Source organism: Cnephaeus nilssonii (genome assembly GCF_951640355.1).
Source record: "Cnephaeus nilssonii genome assembly, chromosome: X".
Lineage (NCBI taxonomy): Eukaryota > Metazoa > Chordata > Mammalia > Chiroptera > Vespertilionidae > Cnephaeus > Cnephaeus nilssonii.
In genome coordinates, this window is record NC_137071.1 from 65,219,409 (window position 1) to 65,241,533 (window position 22,125).

Consider the following 22,125-nt stretch of genomic DNA (forward strand, 5'->3'; position numbering starts at 1 on the left):
TCTAATTCTAATTACCTCCCCAAAGTGCTACCTCCTAATACTATCTCATTGGGGGGTAGGGTTTCAACATATGAATTTAGGGGGAAACAAACATTTAGTCCATAACACCAGCTAATCCATGGGGAAGGTAAAGTTTAAAAAAGAGTTTTACCTGGTTCTCTGGAACCATCTCGATTCCTTTTTCTTTTTAAATTTTATCTTTATTGTTGAAAGTATTACAGATATACTCCATTTTTTCCCATTGACCCCCTCCCAGTTTTTCACCACACTATTGTCTGTGTCGATGGGCTATGCATATATGCATATAAGTTCCCCAATTATTCTCTCCCCACAACTCCCCCACTCCCATCTTCCCTCTGAGATTCGTCAGTCTGTTCCATGCTTCTGTCTTTGGATCTATTTTGTTCATCAATTTATGTTGTTCCTTAGATTCCACATAGAGAGATCATGTGATATTTATCTTTCTCTGACTGGCTTGCATAATACTCTCCATGCTGCCTCAAAGGGTAGGAGATCCTACTTTTTTATAGCTGCATAGTATTCCATGTTATAAATGTACCACAGCTTTTTTATCCACTCGTCTACTGATGGGCACTTGGGCTGTTTCCAAATCTTAGCTATGGTGAATTGTGCTGCTATGAACATAGGGGTGCATATATTCTTTTTGATTGATGTTTCAGGTTTCTTAGGGTATATTCCTAGAAGTGGGATCACTGGTCAAATGGCAGTTCCATTTTTAATTTTTTAAGGAAACTCCATACTGTTTTCCATATTGGCTGCACATGTCTTAAGGCAGCTCTGCATAACATTTGCAAACTGTTCATTCATGTAGCCATTAAATATTTACTTAAGGATTTAGCCAGACATTATTTTAGTTACTTGGGAAATAAGGACTCAGCCTTACCCTTCAATACATATCTCACTTAATGGCAGAAATTGGCAATTAGATCATCAGAATGCAATGTTTCTTATAGTGGTATATACATGGTGCTATGCACACCTCCAGTTACTCTCACACTGGAGAGTACAGTTTGAACACATGAATTTTGGAGTACACATTTAGTCCATAACACCAGCCAGTCTGTGGGGAAGGTAAAGTTTGCCTCCATCAGGGGTGATCAGGGAGGGGTGCACTGAAGGCCAATGGCAGTAACACTTTGTTGACAGTCCCGCTGCCTACCTGGCTACATTACAGTTGCCCATCCCCAGGATTCTCTACTGGGCTTGCCAGGGCCCCTGGGTCAAGTGATCCTGAAATTAGCAAACTTCACATGAGAATTTATGATTTTTTAATGTTTTATTTTGATGGAGTGGTGAGGATTATCCCAGATAAACCAGAAGAGCAATTCTCAAAGTGATCAGGATTGTTTAGGCTCAAATACAGGAGTTTTCTAAGAAATACTATACTTTTTAGTTGGCTGCCTATACATTGCTGTTTATATAATTTGTATATATCATGCTAGAACTCCACTAATATCTGTTAGAGAGTTATATTTGTCTTTTGTGCCATTAGACTTAATGTTTTAATGGTAAGAGCAAATTCCCTGGGCCCATATACCATTTCACCATAATAGTTAAATTAATCAAAAGTGTTTTCTATTCTGAGTGTGGTTGATTTAATCTTGAGACCATGATTCTATAACATGTAAATTATGGAGTAAACATTTGTCCCCATTCATGGATTGAAACAACGACAACAGACAAATTTAATAAATACAACAATATTTTAAAGGTTTTAAAGTATCTGTTATTATCAACTTTCATTGACTTTATGGTGCCTTAAGCTTTCTTGTGGATTATAAATATTATACCTATGAATCCTATAGACCTTTATATTCACCTTGAGGTACTTTCAAATATAAACATAGTATTTATTTTTTACTTATGGGCTTATTCATTTCAACAGAGACCAGTAAATACATCAATTGTGATTAATGCTTATTCAACAAATATTTGAAGGAATACTATGTGTACTTACTGTATTCCATATTCTCTATGAATGCAGGCACCATCTTCCTTTCGTTTGCTGCTGTTGCATAAATGACTGGATGAAGGAATAAAGGCTAGGACCTGTGGAAATAGAAAGGTAAATGCCAAGTGGTCCCTGTCCTCAAGAGGTATATAGACTTATTATGAAGTAGGTGAAACATGGCTCATTAACCACAAAGTAATAATTGCTAAGAGAAAAAGAAATAATTTCAATTAGATTTCTGAGGACTGAGATATTACATTAGGCTAAGGAATCAGAAAAGTCTTCCTGGAGGAGATGAGTTTGCCTTTGGACTTGAAGAATATGACTATGTGCAAGTGAGATACCCAGGCATTTGGGGCAAAGGAAGCAATTTAGACAAAGCAACTGAAGCAGGAAATGCAAAGTATGTGTGGAATGCAGGGTGTTAAGAAGGGAACAGTGAGAAATAAAACTGAAAGGGGTGGCTGCAGTCAAGCAAAGTACTTTAAATGCTTTCAATCATCAGCAGGAAGCAGGTGAAGTTATCTGACCAGAAAATGGGAACTATTACAATAACCTGATGAGAGATAATGGCCCAGACTAGAATAAAAATGGAAAAAGAAAAACAACAAAAAAAGACTGCCTGTATTAATTTTTCTCTGATGAAGATTTTACAAGGTCCTCATGCCCCTAAATTGTCAACTAGCTTTCCACTAAAGCCAGGCTTTTGAGGATTAAAATATACAGAGAACACTGCAACCAAATGCAGGCATAACTCCTATTCGGAGTTTTGACCCCAAAACTCCTTCCCTGGTGTCAGGAATGAGTCGTATGTGAATTTTAAATGGCTTGGTTCAGGCTACTCTGGTACATGTATTATGACCTCTCTTTATGAGACAGAAATCAGCAATAAAATGTTCCAAAGATGGTTAAAACCTGGAAATAAACTTAAGTGCACTATAAGAAAAAAGAAACATAAGCAAACAATTATTCAATAAGAGGTTACTTGAGCAAAATTGAAAATGAGATGCAAAGAATTGATGTAGATCTCAAAGGTCACATGGTGCATGCATTCAAGTTTGAGTGGGAAATGAGAGGTGGAGGTTCTTGTTAATATAAGGTTAATAAAGATTAAAGAATAAATTAAGGACTGAGAAGAAGGTCTGAGAGTTAAATGAGATACCCAGAAAGTAAGTTGCTCTGCAGGGAGAGAGAAAGGAAAACACTGTGAGAGTGGTGTGTGTGTGTGTGTGTGTGTGTAAGAGAAAGAAAGGGAAAATGGGAGAGAGGAAGCAAGAATAGTAGCATTTGGCAGTTCAGTTAGTAAGTAAAATAAAAACCAATAGAGTTAAAAATCACAAAGAATGTACAAGATTGTAGATAAAATAAAGTATTATTATTATAGCCAATACATTTGGAAATGTTGAAAGCTTCGCCATATGAAGAAGACGGGAAGGAATTCCAGTTAAATTTTCTTGAGACAGAGCTTCAGAACAGGCTCATGGGACAGAAGCTGAGGCTGGTGATTGCTCCTAAAAACTAAATTTTTATTTACTCAATGCCTGCGCCTTCCATTAAATGTAATCACCTCCATTACAATGCTAATATATTATTATTTATAAATGTATTCAACTTCCATTTACTCTATGCTGCTAGAAACAGTAATTTTATACAATATGATAAAAAAAAATTTTGTTACACCCTAAGAAACTTTGAGGTAATCATTATGCAACAGAGCTTCAATTCCTTGTATCAGTCACAACTACCCTAGGGCTTCACCTATAGTAAGCAATGAATTGATAACTGTTGAGTGAATGAAAGTGTTACAGAAGACCAAAGAAATACCAAGCGCGCTTCCTAGAGAAAGGGAGGGACCCCCTTTATTAACACTAGTGGACTCCGGGAACAATTCCCAAATCAGAGTGAAGAAACATGCAGAGAGCCTGTCTATATATATCCCGCTGGGGTCTTTGTCTTGCAGATATGCCCCCTGCCCTCTTCATGGCCCTGCAGGAAGCCCCCCAGGTGTCAGGCCACATCCTATGGTCCATCCTGGCACCAGCATAACAACCCTCCTCCCCACTCCCCCCCTCCCCCCAGGGCAGTGCATTGTTCACAGTTCCATGGCCTCTGCATTTAGATAACAAGTTCTGCAAGACCAGTTTCCTCCTCAAAAGAATTATAGTTTTACCCTGCTGTTTACTGTGGGGTAATCATTTGAATGACTGGTGAATCCAGTAGTTGTACTTCTTTGGGCCTAGATTATTCAGGATACTTTTTGAAGGACTGATGAGAAATAAGAAATGAAAATGTCAAAGAATTTGTATCTATAAACATTTGATGACTTGTTTGGAAGTAAATTAATTCAGTGATATTTTCAGTTAAGCATCCATGGTTTTCAAATCTTAGTGTTTACTATTTAAATAAAGATCTAAAATAGAATCTTTGTAGAATCATCTTAGATCTGTGTGATATCAAACATCTCAATGAAAATTGAAAATACTGAGCAATATCTAGATATTTTCATACACTCAGAAAACCACTACCATATATGCAAAATAACTGGATGTTTTAACCATAGAAAACTGACTTCCAATTATATTGCCCCAAGCTGAAAGCTGGAATATAAAAGAAGTTGTTGAACTTGGCAGAACATTTAAGTTTTCATGTAAAGCCTTGACATAGTAAAAGTTTAACCATAACAAGCAAAGATGACCACTATAGATGCTATAGAAGTTGATTTCTCTACGACTTTGCAAATATTTCCTGCTTTTACGTAATGTATTTATTTCTTTATACTGGCAACATCAAAAACACCAAAGCAATTCCATATTTTTAAGCTGCAATTTCACACATGTATAGTAAAGCATAATTATTCCTGACAGTTTTAGAAGTTTTGAAAGCATCATTCTCAAACAAAGCTCTAAAAGATAGGAAAGTGTTTTTTATTTTGTCTTTTGTTTCTGTATTTGTGGTGTATCCAAGTCACTGCAGTTAACTGAGAACAACGTTTAACAAGGTCCCTAGCACATTCAAACATATGCTTTTGGAATATCAAACAACTTATATGCACTCACAGAAAGTAACAACCAAAGGCCAAGAGGGGTGGTGGTGAAAGGTTGCAGTTAAAATTAGACTCTCTACTCACATTAAAATTGCTAATCTTACCACAACATAATTTCCTGGCTATCAAAAGATTAATTGACTTTCTTTTAACAAGATTCCTTAAATTATGTATGCATCACTGAAAATAGTACCAATAGTTCAATATATTTGGGAAATTATCATCTAACATGAATAAAACTGATAAGATATTTAATAGGATGATATCATCACCTATTTCACTATTAGATTAGGGCCAGCCAAGTGGAATTCTTTCTAGGACCCTTTAGATTATTTAAATGCAAGCATTTTTGTCATTTTTTCCCCATAACTAGTCTTTAATATGCACAGATTATGTAGGTACTAATATATTTAAAATGTTTCAGGCATTGAGTATACCGTGTCACAAAGCCATTTTCTTCAAATTAATAATGCAAAGCTTTCAACTTTGTTTAATTTGGCATGTAGATAACAATACTGAGGGATAGCATAAGGCATGTAACTGCAGTCCTTTCTCCACCCTTCAAGCCAGGCAAACTTGCAAGCCATTCAAAGTTTCTTACAACTAATTGCTAAGCAGCATAGATGTCACTTAATTAGAGAAAACTGGGAGGAAGCAGTAATCTAGAAACCACAATTTGATTGGAAGTGGGAGCATCATTAATGGACACAGTTCCCTTACTGCGCATTACGAAGGCCCAGTAAAGTGAAGGGAGAGGATATAATTCTGAAAGAAAAATCTGTGATTCCTTTGAGAAAGCAAACCAACGCAGTGTGAGTTTTATATATTTTAGCAACATTTTACTCCCTTCCATCTTAAGTAGGATGTTAGTTGCAGAATCGTGGTTTTCTCTTGGCTATCCTTTATATTGCATATGAAGAAGTCTGCTATGTGTCTGCTTTGGCTGATTTTTTTCCCAGTGTATTCTTTAAAAATGCTGTTCAGTGGTAAAGAACAAGCAATTTTGTTTGCCTAGAGGACTGACTTTCTACCTCTATCAGCTCAGGCTTTTCACCTTTTTCCTCCAGTATCTCCTGTTAATGTGCTTGAAAGAAACCCCCAAATACCCTTGGTACCAGATTGCCTGTCTTGTCTAGCCAGAGGTATGTGGTTTTTCAAGATAAACTATAACATAATAGCATTGTCACATTGAAATCTCAGGCTGTGGAGTCTAGGGTAAAAACACATCAAATCTGGGCATTATACAAGATGTTGACAATATATAAGATGCTGTCTTGCATCCTTCAGGGAAGCAGTGCTCAGACTGGTGGGACTTGAAATGAATAACCAAATTGCAGCGGGGCATGAGGGTGAATGGGTGTGCAGAATCAGCACAATCCCCACGAATAGAGCTTTGCTCTCATCGACTGATGTCTGTAGCAGTGTTTCAGTGCATGTTGGTTAAAAACACTGTCAAGACTGATCCTCTAGGGACACATCCTTTCAAAGTGGTGTTTGCCAATAAATGTGCAGCTGTCAAGTTCTACAATTTATTATGGGTTTTGATAGCACAAGAAATGTTTACAGATAAAAGAATCTTGTGGGAGGTGTGGGAAACAAACAGGTAAAGTGAATGTTTTTATTCCTGTTGCTACCTTCTTTTGTTACAAGTACATTATCAGAAAAAGGAAAAACTCATTTCCTCATCCTCAAAATGGCACTCCTCTTAAAGCAGCCACATTAGAGATCAGACAGCAGGACAAAAATGGGAGCAGAAGCTGAAGGCGAAGGAAAGAAAATGGATACCACCAAAAGAGGAAAGAAGTAAAGGAAATGCTGGATAAAAACCATGTTTTCATTTGCCTTAGAAACCTGTGAGATGGTGGGGAGCCTGTAGCTCAGTTTAAAGGCACAGAACTGAACAGACTGTAAAGTGGGTCTGGGACTAGAAGAATGGCAAGTTGAGAATTGCTATCATTGTTCAGCTAGTCCTTCAGAGTGAAAGGGGACACTATAAAGAAGTCCTACCAGGTATGTGCAGCCACACAATAGCTACCCACAAACTAGCTAAAAGCTGGAAACCTACACTGCTCTCTGATCGTCATTCTTGAAAACAGAGGAAAAGGAATATGCCTGGTGTTAAGTTTAACCTGTGTTCCCCCAGTTTGGGGGTCTTTAATGAAGAGGGATTTGAGTTACAAAGGCAATAATTTCTGGTTCTGAGTTCAATAAAAATTGCCAGAACTCCATCCTTTTGAATCCTTCCTTTATCACATAGCAAGTTCCCTCAGTGAATTATGCTTTCTTGGGGATTAGTGCTATAATTGTCCTGAGCAGCTGCTAGTGCTCATTTATATGCTCCATCCTAAAGCAGCCCTGCCTCAATGATGTCAGTTGACCTATAATCTGGTCGTTTGTCATTGCCTCATTGTCATGACTCCCCCCATAATCATATGGTCCTTGTTACTACTAATTAAGGTCACCATACATCCTGGTTAGCCCAAGACAATTTCAGATTAATTCTGTTGACCCAGCATAATTCTTTATAGTGCCCCCTTTCACTCTAGAAAGTACTATCTTTTATTGGAGATGGACTCACTTCCATCAGTTTAAAATTCTAGTTTAATGAAGTTTCCAAATATAACAGTCTAATTCAGTATCTTATAGTTCTTATAATTTTAAAATTCTTTTATTTGTCTTGCTCTTTCAGATTCTTCCACTCCATGATATAACAGAAACCTAGGGAACCCAATTGATATGTGTTCAAATCTCAACTCTGTTCTTATTAGCTGAGTAGAGCAGGGCAAAACCTCAGTGTTCTCACCATAAAAGTGGGGATAATAATAGGACTTAGCTCATGATTACTTTCAGGATGAGTCAAACATAATCTTAACTAATAAAAGAGTAATATGCAAATTGACTGTCACTCCAACACACAAGATGGCTACCCCCATGTGGTCAAAGATGGCTGCCCCCATGTGGCCACAAGATGGCCACCACAAGATGGCTGGCAGAGGAGGGCAGTTGGGAGGGACTCAGCTCTGCAGAAGGATGGCAGTTGGGGGGGGGGGGACCAGGCCTGCAGGAGAGGGCAGTTGGGGGGGACCAGGCCTGCAGGAGAGGGCAGTTGGGGGGGACCAGGCCTGCAGGGGAGGACAGTTGGGGGTTACCAGGCTTTCAGGGGAGGGAAGTTGGGGGGGCAGGCCTGCAGGGGAGAGCAGTTGTGGGGGACCAGGCCTGCAGGGGAGAGCAGTTAGGGGTGGCCAGGCCAGCAGGGGAGGGCAGTTAGGGGTGACCGGGCTGGCAGGGGAGGGCATTTGGGGGGGGGGGGACCAGGCCTACAGGGGAGGGCACTTGGGGGAACCAGGCCTGCAGGGGAGGACAGTTGGGGGGGACCAGGCTTGCAAGAGAGGGCAGTTGGGGGTGAACAGGCCTGTGGGGGAAGACAGTTAGGGTGACCAGGCCAGCAGGGGAGGGCAATTAGGGGCAATCGGGCCAGCAGTGGAGCAGTTAGGTGTCAATCAGGCTGGCAGGGGAGTGGTTAGGGGGTGATCAGGCTGGCAGGCAGAAGCGGTGAGGGGCAATCAGGCAGGCAGGCAGGCTAGCGGTTGGGAGCCATCAGTCCTGGATTGTGAGAGAGATGTCCGACTGCCCGTTTAGGCCCAATCCCCAGTGGGGGTAGCCAGTGGGATTGGGCCTAAACAGGCAGTCGGATGTCCCTTGAGGGGTCCCAGATTAGAGAGGGTGCAGGCTGGGCTGAGTGACACACTCCCACCATGCACGAATTTCATGCACCAGGCCTCTAGTATGAGAATAAAACCTAGAACAGTTTCTAACATACTTTAGAGAATGAAAAAATGTTAATGCCCCTTTTCTACTTTCTCCCTCCACAGCTGGGAATGTAAAAGAGCTTCTCCAGGCTGAGGTCAGAAAACATTTCACCTGTTGCCATTTAACAACTTACTCAAAATTTTCTCTTCTTTTCTGACAATTTCTCCTACCAGATAGTGAATAAATTCCTTACTCTCTGAATTTTTCCCTGAGTGGTTAGAAATGACCCCCTACCTCTCTCTCCTTGCCTATACTTCAATTTTTAGTCTTGGCTGGAACCATAAATATCAATGGGTCCATTACCAACTTCCTAGGAAACTGACAGGAATATTAAACAAAAGAACTCTTAAGAGTCAACCATTTTAGTTAGACCAGAGATTAGCAAACTTTTCCTGTAAAGGACCAAATTGTAAACATTTTAGGTTTTGTAGGCCATACAAATCTGTTACTACTACTCAACTCTGCCACTGTAGTACAAAAACAGACCCAGGTGATTTATAAATGAATGAGCATAGAAGTGCTTTAATAACACTTTGTTTATGGATACTAAACTTTGATCTCACATAATTTTAATGCATCATAAAATAATACTATTCTTTTGTTTTTAAATAATGTAAAAATGAATACAATCATTCTTAGCTCATAAGCAACACAAAAATAGTAAGCTGGATTTTTTTTCTATGGTGTATAGATTGCCACTGTGGTTTTTTGTTGTTACTGTTGTTTTTTATTATTTTGTTTTTTTGTTTTTTTGTAAATGGCAAGAAACCAAGCTTGAGCCAACTTAATAAAAAATAAATTTATTGATTCTTAATCAAAAGTTCAGGTATACATGCTTCAGGTACACCCGGAATTTAAATAATGTCACTGGCCTGGCTGGTGTGGCTCAGTGGTTGAGCATCGACCTATGAACCAGGAGGTTACAGTTTGATTCCCTGTCAGGACATATGCCTGAGTTTCGGGCTCAATTCCAAGTACGGGGCATGCAGGAGGCAGTCAGTCAATGATTCTCTCATTATTGGTCTTTCTATTTCTCTCTCCCTCTCCCTTCTTTCTGAAATCAATAAAAATATATTTAAAAAATAAGAAATAAAACAACAACAACAATGTCACTAGAATCTTTCTCTCAATTTCTCAATCCTCTTCCCCTTCATGTTGACTTCATTTTCATGCTCTAATTGTGTAAAGATGGCTGTCTATAATTCAAGGGATTTTTATTCTATATTCAAATCTAGCAGAAAATTGTGATTATTTCTCCTTCTAAAAACATTAACACAAAGAACTGGGGATTATAATCAGTATTTTGAACTGGATCATGTGTCTATTCCCAATTCAGTCACTATGAGTAGAGGCAGGGATATCCTGATTGGCTTAACCTGATATAATATCCCATCTCTGAGGCTTGGGAATGAGAACTCCAACCAAACTGTATAGAAGATCAATTATTCTCCAAGGATATTTTAAAATGCTGCTACAAAAGAGAGAGAAAAAATGGCGGCGGAATAGACACACATGTCCCAAACCTTGTCCCAGAGCAGAAAGAAAGAACAACTGAGGATCGCACGAGGAGTATTTGTTGATGAGTTAAGGGACAGCTATACTCCAGAAGAAGGTGGGGGACTGCTGGATGGGTTTCCCATGACCAGGCAGCCCCCACTGCTGCTGAGATCCACCCGGAGCTGAGCGACCCGCTCAGACACAGAGACCGTGCCATCTTGAAGGGAAAAGTGGATGTTAGCAGAAGCCTAAAATCTACAACTGCGGCACCCACTGAACAGCTGAGAATCCCAGAACACTGGTCCCCAATTGGTGCAAACACGCGGATTCAGGGGAGCTCTTCACTCCACCACAGAAAGGTCAGATTTTGCCTGGGATAAGAAGAGAGAGAACTACATAACCAGACATCTGGGGAAAAGAGATCATAGGGAGACAAAGAAAGGGCCTGCATATGTAAGAAAAGCAGGCATCACCAGAAAAGGAAGTAAACGAAATGGAGGCAAGCAACCTGTCAGAGACAGAATTCAGAGAAATGGTCATAAGGTGGCTGAAAAGAATGGAAGACAAATTCGACAATATGAGTAAGAACCAAGAAGAAATGAAAAATGACATCACTGCTGTAAAGAACTCAATAGAAAGCATCAAGAGTAGACTAGAAGAAGCAGAGGACTGCATCAGTGAGCTAGAAGACAAGGTAGGAAAAAATACCCAAATAGAGCAGCTTCTAGAAAAAAAAAATTAGAAAGCAGGAGGTGAGCTTAAGGGAACTTTGGGACAGCTTGAAATGAAACAACATCCGCATAATAGGGGTTCCAGAAGGAGAGGAAACTGAGCAAGGAAAAGAAAAGGTGTTTGAAGAAATAAATGATAGAAAACTTCCGTGATATAGGGAAGAAAAAACTCACACAAATCCAAGAAGCTCACAGAGTCCCAAGCAAAATGAACCCCAAAAGACCGACACCAAGGCACATTATAATTAAATTGACAAACACCAACGACAAAGTAAGAATCTTAAAAGCGGCCAGAGAGAGACAGAACATTACATACAAAGGAACCCCCATCAAACAAGCAACTGATTTCTCAACAGAAACTCATCAGGCCAGAAGAGAATGGAAGGAAATATATAAAGTCATGCAAAGGAAGGGTCTCAATCCAAGAATACTGTACCCAGCAAGGCTATCAATCAAAATTGAAGGTGAAATCAGGAGCTTCACAGACAAAAAAGGACTAAGGGAGTTTATCACCACCAAACCAGCAATGCAAGAAATGCTAAAGGGTCTGCTGTAAAAAAAAAAAAAGAAAAGAAAAAGAAATAGGAAGTGAAGAAGGAACACAGGGGAAAAGAATAAAAATGAAGACAAATAAGTATCTATCAATAATAACTTTAAATGTAAATGGATTAAATGCCCCAATCAAAAGACATACGGTAACGGATTGGATAAGAAAACAAGACCCATTTATCAGCTATCTACAAGAAACCCACCTCAGAAAAAAAAGACACTGTGGGTGAAGGCATGGAAAAAGGTTTTTCGGGCGAACGGAAATGAAAAAAAGTGAGGGTAGCAATTCTTATATCTGACAAATTAGATCTCAAAGTGAAGGACATAACAAGAGATAAGGAAGGCTGCTTCATAATATTAAGGGAGCAATCCAACAAGAAGAAATAACTCTGGTAAACATATACGCACCCAATACTGGAGCACACAAATACATTAAAAAAAAACCAAACTCCTGGAGGATATCAAGGGAGAGATTGACAGCAATACAATCATAGTAGGAGACTTAATACCCCACTATCACCATTGGACAAATCCTTTAAACAAAATATCAGCAAAGAAACATCAATCCTAAATGACTCACTAGACCAGATGGAATTAATTGATATCTTCAGAAAATTTCACCCCAAAGCCACAGAATATACATTCTTCTCAAGTGCACATGGGTCATTTTCAAAGACAGACCTTATGTTGGGTCATAGACAAAGTCTCTTCAAATTCAAGAAGATAGAAAACATATCAAGCATCTTCTCAGATCACAGTGGCATAAAACTGGAAATCAACTACAATAAAAACAATCTAAAAAAATCAAACACATGGAGACTAAACAGCATGCTATTAAACAATGACTGGGTTACCAGAGAGATCAAGGAAAAAATAAAAAACATGATGGCAAAAAATGACAATGAAAACACAACAGTCCAAAATCTATGAGACACAGCGAAAGCACTCTTGAGAGGGAAGTTCATAGTCTACACACCTACTGCAAAAAATAAGAAACAATGGTAATAAATTACCTAACCCTACAACTCAAAGAGTTAGAAAGAGAGCAACAAGAAAAGCCCAGTGTAAGCAGAAGGAAAGAAATAATAAAGATCAGAGTGGAGATAAACGACATAGAGACCAAAGATACAATACAAATGATCAACAAAACCAAGAGCTGGTTCTTTGAAAGGATAAACAAGATTGATGAACCTCTAGCCAGGCTCACCAAGAAGCAAAGAGAGAGGACCCAAATAAACAAAATCAGAACTGAAAGAGGTGAAATAACAACAGACCCCACCAAAATACAAAGGATTGTTATAAAATACTACGAAAAACTCTATTCCAACAAACTGGACAACCTGGAGGAAATGGACATATTCCTAGAAAAATACAACCTTCCAAAACTCAATCAGGAAGAATCTAAACATCTCAATAGGCCAATAACTATGGAAGAAATTAAAGCAGGCATCAAAAAGCTTCCAGCAAACAAAAGCCCAAGGCTAGATGGCTTCACAGGGGAGTTTTACCAAACATTCAAGGAAGAACTAAAACCTATCCTCCTCAGACTTTTCCAAAAAAATTCAAGAGGAAGGAACACTTCCAAGGTCCTTCTATTAAGCCAGCATCACCCTAATTCCAAAACCAGATATAGACAACACAATGAAAGAGAATTACAGGCCAATATCCCTCATGAACATAAATGCCAAAATCCTCAACAAAATTCTAGCAAATCGGCTCCAGCAGTACATCAGAAAGATCATACACCATGACCAAGTAGGATTTATCCCAGGAATTCAAGGATGGTACAATATCTGCAAATCAATAAACGTGATATATCACATAAACAAATTGAGAGATAAAAATCACATAGTCATATCAATAGATGCAGAAAAACCATTTGACAAAATCCAACACACTTTCTTGATAAAAACTCTCAACAAGGTGGGAATAGAAGGATCATACCTCAACATAATAAAAGCTATATATGACAACCCCACAGCTAACATCATACCCAATGGGCAAAAACTAAAACCATTTCCCCTAATAACAGGAATAAGACAGGGATGCCCACTCTCACCACTCCTGTTCAACATACTACTGGAAGATTAGCTCTTGCAATTAGACAACAAGAAGAAATAAAAGGCATCCAAATTGGAAAAGAAAAATTAAAGCTGTCTTTATTTGCAGATGACATGATATTGTACATAAAAAACCCGAAAGACTCCATCAAAAAACTAATAGACTTAATAAATGAATTTGGTAATGTAGCAGGATACAAAATTAATGCCAAGAAATCTATGATATTTCTATACACCAATAATGAACTTACAGAAAGAGAGACTAAAAAAGCAATCCCATTTACCATCGCACCAATAAAATTGAGATACCTAAGAATAAACTTAACTAAGGAGGTAAAAGACCTACAGGCGGAAAACTACAGGACACTGAAAAAAGAGATAGAGGAAGACGTAAACAGATGGAGGAACATACCATGTTCATGGATTGGAAGAATCAACATCATGAAAATGTCCATACTACCCAACGCAATCTATATATTCAATGCACTGCCCATTAAAATAACAATGGCATATTTCACAGACCTAGAATGAACTCTCCAAAAATTCATCTGAAACAAAAAAGGACCCCCAAATAGCTGCAATAACCCTGAGAAAGAAGAGCAGAGTAGGAGGGATCTCAATATCAGATGTCAAGCTGTATTTACAAAGACACTGTTCTCAAAACTGCCTGGCACTGGCACAAGAATAGACATATAGACCAATGGAACAGAAGAGAGGACCCAGAAATCGATCCAAACCACTATGCTCAATTAATATTTGACAAAGAAGGCAAGAACACACAATGGAGTTAAGACAGGCTCTTCAATAAATGGTGATGGGAAAATTGGGCAGATACATGCAAAAAAATGAAACTAGACCACCAACTTACACTATACACAAAAATAAACTCAAATTGGATAAAAGACTTAAACATAAAATGGGAAACCATAAAAATATTAGAGGAATCCACATGAAGCAAAATCTCAGACATGACGAAGCAGTATCTTTACCGATTCAGCTCCTAGGGCAATGGAAACTAAAGAGAAAATAAACAAATGAGACTACATCAAAATAAAAAGCTTTTGTACAGCAAAATAAACCATCAGCAAAACAATAAGAAAACCCACTGCATGGGAGAACATATTTGCCAATGTTATCACCGATAAGGATTTAATCTCCAACATTTACGGGGAGCTCATACAACTTAACAAAAGGAAGATAAACAACACAATAAAAAAATGGGCAATTGACCTAAATAGATACTTTTCGAAAGAGGACATAAGGAAGGCCAAGAGACATATGAAAACATGTTCAAAGTCACTAATCATTGGAGAGATGCAAATCAAAATGACAATGAGGTACCATCACACACCTGTCAGAATGGCTATCATCAACAAATCAACAAAGGACAAGTGCTGGTAAGGATGTGGAGAAAAGGAACCCTCCTTCACTGCTGGTGGGAATGCAGACTGGTGTAGCCATTGTGGAAAACAGTATGGAGTTTCCTCAAAAAACTAAAAATGGAACTCCCATTTGACCCAGTGATCCCACATCTAGGAATATATCCCAAGAAAGTAGAAACACCAATGGGAAAGGATATATATTCATAGTGGCACAATTTACCATAGCTAAGATTTGGAAATAGCCTAAGTGCCCATCAGCAGATGAATGGATTAAAAAACTGTGGTACATCTACACAATGGAATACTACGCTGCTGTAAAAGGGATGGAATTCTTACCATTTGCAACAGAATGGATGGAACTGGAGAGCATTATGCTAAGTGAAATAAACCAGTCAGAGAAAAATAAATATCACATGATCTCACTCATTTGTGGAATATAATGAACAACATAAACTGATGAACAAAAACTGATCCAGAGACAGGAGCATTGATCAGACCATCAAACCTCAGAGGGAAGGTAGGGGAGGGTGGCGGTAAGGGGGAGAGATCAACCAAAGGACTTGTATGAATGCATATAAGCCTAACCAATGGACACAGACACCAGGGGGGGTGAGTGCATGAGTGGAGGGGGCAATGAGGGGGGTATAAGTACACATATGTAATACCTTTATCAAGAAAGAAAAAAAATAAAAAATAAATAATAAAGAAATATGCAAATTTGCTGGGACGCTGTAACATCACAACTGAACAGCAGGAACCTGAGGCTGCATGGCACCTGGCCGGGACAAGGGACCTCGGGTTGTGTCCCCTGCCCTGGCAGGGCTTGACGAGGGACCTCAGGCCATGTTCCCTGCCCAGCGGGGCTTGACGGCAGACCTCAGGCCGTGCTCCCTGCCCCAGCACCGGGCCAGGAGACCTCAGTCAGTGCCCTCCACCCTGCAGGGTTTGATGGGGGACCTCAGTGTGTGTCTCCCATGCCCCAGTGCTGGGCTGGGGGACCTCAGGCTGCATCCTCCGCCTGGCAAGCCTTGACAGGGGACCTAAGGCCACGCCTCCTGCCCCAGTGCCAGGCCGGGGTACCTGAGGCTGTGCCCCCAGCCCAGCAGGGCTTGACAGGGGAACTGAGACTGAGCCCCCCACCCAGCACCAGGCTGGGGAACCTGAGGCTTCAACCCTCACCCAGAGGGGCTTGACGGTGGTGGGGCTGACTGGGTCTGGGTCTCCTGCGTTTTTGAAGCACGTGTGGGTGATGTGTGGTGACTTGATTCTAGGTCCTGCATTACACCCCAGACTCTGACAGAAGGGAGATTTTCATATACATTTTACTAATTTTCTTTCATCTCTGACACTTCTATTATAGAGAAAGGGCAAATAGCAATATTAAAATATTTCCTCTAATTAATTACCCTTTAATGTGCACAAATTGTATGCACCAGGCCAGTAATAAATAAATAAACAACTTTATCTCTCCCTGATTCTGTCAAAATATAAGCTTACGGTAAATATTTTAAAAATAAAATTAGTTTAGTGGCATAAGATTGATCCTTCAGAGAAGGCCATTTTATAATGTATATCTGTATTATGAATAAGTAGGCCTCAGTTTTACCCTATAACACAAAGCACTTAAATTAGACTATGACAAACATTTTGTGTAAAGGATCAAATAAAAAGTATGTTAGGCTTTGTGAGCCACATAGTCACATATTTTTTTTCTGTTTTACATTTTTCTCCCTTGTACAACCCTTTTAAAATATAAAACCAGTCAGGCCAGTGTGGTTCAGTGGTTGAGTGTCGACCCATGAACGAGGAGGTCACAGTTTAATTTCTGGTCAGGGCACAAGCCAGTGTAACAGGCTCAATCCCCAGTAGTGAGCGTGTAGGAGGCAGCCAATCAATGATTCTCTCTCATCATTGATGTTTCTAGCTCTCTCTCCCTCTCTTGTCCTCTCTCTGAAATCAATAAAAACATATTTTAAAAAATGTAAAACCACCCTTAGCTCAAAAGCCATATAAAAATGCAAACCTGATTTGGCCTGCAGGCCTTAGTTGTTCATCTCTGAACTAGATGATCACTAGCAACACTTCTAGCTATGCTAATCTGTGGTTCTAGGCTTCTGTCTTTAGCATGTTATTCCTGCTGCCCCTGCCCAGCAAGGTCTCATCCTTTGAAAGAAGATTTTAAATGTAAATGTTACTGTTATCCCCTGCCCCAGACAGTATGGTGAAAATATCTAAATGGTTATGTGCTCACCTGCATCCTTTTTGGCTCTTGAATCTCCAGCTGTCTGTATACTCACTGTTCCCACGAGATACTTTCTTTTTGTGGTTTTCTTTCTTTCTTGTTGTAAGGACCTTCTTCCCTGAAGCAGATCATAAAACAGAGGGACTCTGAGAGAAATCTGAGAGGAAGCAGGCCTTGAAAGTTTCCCCCAGCTTACTACCCTTACTTCATATATTTTTGTCCTATCAAATCTACAACAAAAATACTCAGGTTTAACTATTTTTTGGGGGGTGTTCATCTCCATATGAAGGCTCTCATGACATTTCCTTATGAAAAACTTATCCTATCTAATAAAAGAGTAATATGCAAATTGACTGTCACTCCAAGAGACAAGATGGCCACCCCCATGTGGTCAAAGATAGCTGCCCCCATGTGGACACAAGATGGCCACCACAAGATGGCCTGCAGGGGAGGGCAGTTAGGGTTGACCAGGCCAGCAGATGAGGGCAGTTGGGGGGGACCAGGCCTGCAGGGGAGGGCAGTTGTAGGCTATCAGGCAAGCAGGGAGGGCAGTTAGGGGTGACTGGGCCAGCAGAGGCGGGCTGTTTGGGGAGACCAGGTCTGCAGGGGAGGGCAGTTGTGGGCGATCAGGCCAGCAGGGGAGGACAGTTTGGGGGGATCCAGGCCTGCAGGGAGGGCAGTTACGGGTGACCATACCAGCAGAGGAGGGCTGTTTGGGGAGACCAGGTCTGCAGGGGAGGGCAGTTGTGGGCGATCAGGCCAGCAGGGGAGGGCAGTTTGGGGGGGACCAGGCCTGCAGGGGAGGACAGTTAGGGGTGACCAGACTGGCAGGGGAGGGAGGTTAGGGGTGACCAGGCTGGCAGGGCAGGGCAGTTAGGGGCAATCAGGCCGGCCGGGGAGCAGTTAGGCGTCGATCAGGCTGGCAGGGGAGTGGTTAGGGGGTGATCAGGCTGGCAGACAGAAGCGGTTAGGGGCAATCAGGAAGGCAGGCAGGCGAGCAGTTGGGAGCTAACAATCCTGGATCCTGTAGTATCGGGCCTAAACGGGCGGTCGGACATCCCTCAAGGGGTCCCAGATTGGAGAGGTTGCAGGCTGGGCTGAGGGACAACCCCCTATGCACAAATTTTCTGCACCGGGACTCTAGTACTACATAAATGTGTATGCTTTTTTCCTGTGAATCTGTCTTTGTTAGTTTAACATTCAGATCCAGCCTTGGAACCTAAGAGTGTTGAGGAAAATTTTTTCTTCCCTATACCTAAAGATATAAGAAAAAAAACTCACATAGTTTCAAACTAACCTTGAAAATAATTGTCTTAGAAAGGTTAACCCTTAGACTTAATAATAGGTAAAATCTTGCCTCATAGGTAGGGATCAAGACATATAATAAATATAAACCTTAAACCTGAAAATCACAGCTGTCACAGGGAGTTGTTCACACTGTGAAAAATAAGTGAGAACTGACATGGTGGGAATTGCAGATTTCTTTCTTAAAGCATCATGCTAATTGTCACTAAATGGATTAGTAGACAACCCAAATTCTCTCAGCTTATCTATAAATCTGAGTACTTTAAATGTAGACACTGTAGTCTGCCTCCTCTTTCCAATTCAGGATGATAAAATTTTTATGGGCAAGAGTCATCTTTTCTTCAACTTTGGATCCTCAGTACTTATCCACCATGATGTCTCCTAGGTGCTCAGAGGTGAAGCAGTGCAGGTGTTCATTAAATGTGAAATTGGATTGAATTTCATATTCCTTTATTGTTTTCCTTCTGTTTCTTTAAATTCTTAACAAATTAAGTAAAAATAATTTGCTGATGGGATGTTAAACAATATTGAGTGGAGAAAAGGAAACTTCCAAAGTAGCCCAGGGACAGTTAGGTCAGCTCTGCAAAATGCGAATGACATAATGCTGCTGTCCTTCCAACCACAGGCCACATCAAATAATTAGATAAGGAATTAGAAGAGACCAAAGTGAATCCATTTTAATTTGTCAATAACTTCTTACATCTTTCATGATTGTAATCAAGCACTAAATCTGCTGAATATCCTTACACTTCTTGGCAGTCTAGTAACAAAGCTTTCTAAATCTTTTGAACCTCAAATTTTTAAAATTAATTCAGTCCTTCATGTTACTCCTCATATGAAATTAACCTTAAATATGTAGAACTTTTGACAGCTTTTCTAGAGCTTTCCACATAGCAGAAAAACCTTTCTTTTCCTCTTTTTCTTTGATTCTAGTAATGAAATGAAGAACTTTTTACTATATAATCATCTACTAAACTTCTCAGGAAATAAATTACATGTTGATATATTTTTACAAAAGTCAAAATATTCTGTCCTCTTACCTGTTTTAAGTGCTTTGACTTCAAAAATACCAAAAGGAATTCATGAGACAGAGGTTCTGTCATGTTTCTATGATACTCTGATTCTCAGTCAGCTGGTTATACTTGAGAATATATTTTGACTGCAAAAAAATATTCTCACATAAACAATGTTCAAAAAATATTTTAATAATTAAATTGCTAAATATTAAATAAATAGATGAATATGTATGAAAGATATAAATGTATAAACATGACTTAATAATTCATTCCTAGTATTTTTAGTTGGTTTCTCTCTAGTGCAATTCAGAGGAAAGAGATATATCTGAGTCAAAGCTCAAATAACAAACTAAAGGCCCCTTTCAATGCATATATTAGAAATTACCAGGTTCCTCTGATTATAAAGGCTGAGCTCTTCAGCGTTCTATACTGTATTCCCATGTAGCCTGTATCCTTTCGTTTCTTGGTTCTCTAAGCCTGAATAGAACACATGCTGATTCTAATCTGTCACAATTTATAAAGCAACCATACAAGTGACTGTTTGGGTTCCTGCCTGTTTTGGAACTAGGTCAATGAGTCACAGCAATTTGGACTGACAAATGGTCTTTCACATTTACTAGGCTACATATGCTAGATGATGTCAACAATAAAAGATGATGTTAATACATGGTTTTGTTTTCCCTTTGTTAAGGATTTGACAGACTAGTATCTGAATAGCCATAATACAAAGCAAAAGCATGGGGTTGTAAGTACTTAAGGAATGTAAAATTATATTGCTGAAATGCTTAATGCGCAATTCAAAGACAAAGGCACCTTAAAAGGTTTGTAGTGAGAATTATCATCTAATAAGAGATTGGCAAAAAGAAAAATATTTCTCTAAGATGCTTTGGTTTGTCAATGGGAAAGCTGAGGAACAGGTTACCATGAGGCTCCCTTTGCTTAACCCAATGGTTAACTGGCTCTTTGTTATTTAAGTTCAATTTTCACAAAAATATTCTATAGAAAAATAGATTGAATAAATGACATCATTGTTTTTCTACAATCATGAAGAATTCTATTAACTGTCAGAAGAAATAAAATAACTATGCTGACTGTGTTATAGTGTTCAGGCATAAACATAGTATTCAAATCTGCAGAATTTTATAAAAATTGGGTCAAAGTTATTGTGGGGCCATACCATGGGTATATTTATATATTTTCCTTGAAAGAAAAATGATGATACTGGAAATTATAAGCATCTGAGCTTAACTTCTTTAAATATAAATAAAACTCTAAAATTTTTTGGCCCCAAATCATTTGTAGGCAAAATGAATGGAAAAAGAAATCCTATCTAATAAAAGAGTAAATGCAAATTGACCGCACCTCCGCTACACCACAAGCCACGCCCACCAGCCACGCTCACTAGCCAATCAGGAGCGAATATGCAAATAAACCCAACCAAGATGGCTGTGGCCACGGAGAGCGGGAGGGAGGCTTGGGTTTCCCTGGTAATGGAGGAAGCCAAGCTTTCCGCCTGCCCTTGCTGGCCTAGGCCTCCACTCAATGCTACAAAGTTTCAATGATAGAAGATAAATAAATCTCAACAAAAATGGCGGCAGCCACGGAGCTGGAGAGAGCAGGAGGCTAGGGTTGCCCCCAGCGATGGAGGAAGCCAAGCTTCTGTAGCCCTGGCCGACTTAGGCCTCCACTCCAGGCTAAAAAGTTTCAATTATAGAAGATAAATCCCAACAGAAATGGCTGCTGCCATGGAGCGAGCAGAAGGCTTGGCTCCGCTCCAGGCTACAAAGTTTCAATTGTAGAAGATAAATAAATCCCAGATACCAGGGCCTCCACTTGGGTCACTGAGGGGCGTGGCCAGCCTGCAAACCACCACAGGCCCCTCTCCCAGGCCACCCCATGCCCCAAGGGAACCCCCACTCTGATCCGGGACACCCTTCAGGGCAAACCAGCTGGCCCCCACCCATGCAACAGGCCTCTATCCTATCTAATAAAAGAGTAATATACAAATTGAACATTACTCCAACACACAGGATGGCTGCCCCCATGTGGTCAAAGATGGCTGCCCCCATGTGGACACAAGATGGCTGCCACAAGATGGCCAGCAGGGGAGGGCAGTTGGGAGGGACCAGGCCTGAAAGGGAGGGCAGTTGGGGGTGATCAAGCCTGCAGGGGAGGGCAGTTAGGGCTGACCAGGCCAGCAGAGGAGGGAAGTTGGGGGGGGACCCAGGCCTGCAGGGGAGAGCAGTTGGGGGGGACCAGGCCTGCAGTGGAGGGCAGTTAGGGGTGACCAGGCCTGCAGGGGAGGGCAGTTAGGGGTAAACAGGCTGGCAGGGGAGTGGTTAGGGGTTTATCAGGCAGGCAGGCAGAAGCGGTTAGGGGCAATCAGGAAGGCAGGCAGGTGAGCAGTTGGGAGCCAGCAGTCCTGGATTGTGAGAGGGATGTCCGACTGCCCATTTAGGCCTGATCCCACCCAGACCCGCCGCACCATGAGACCCCACAGGGATCGGGCCTAAACGGA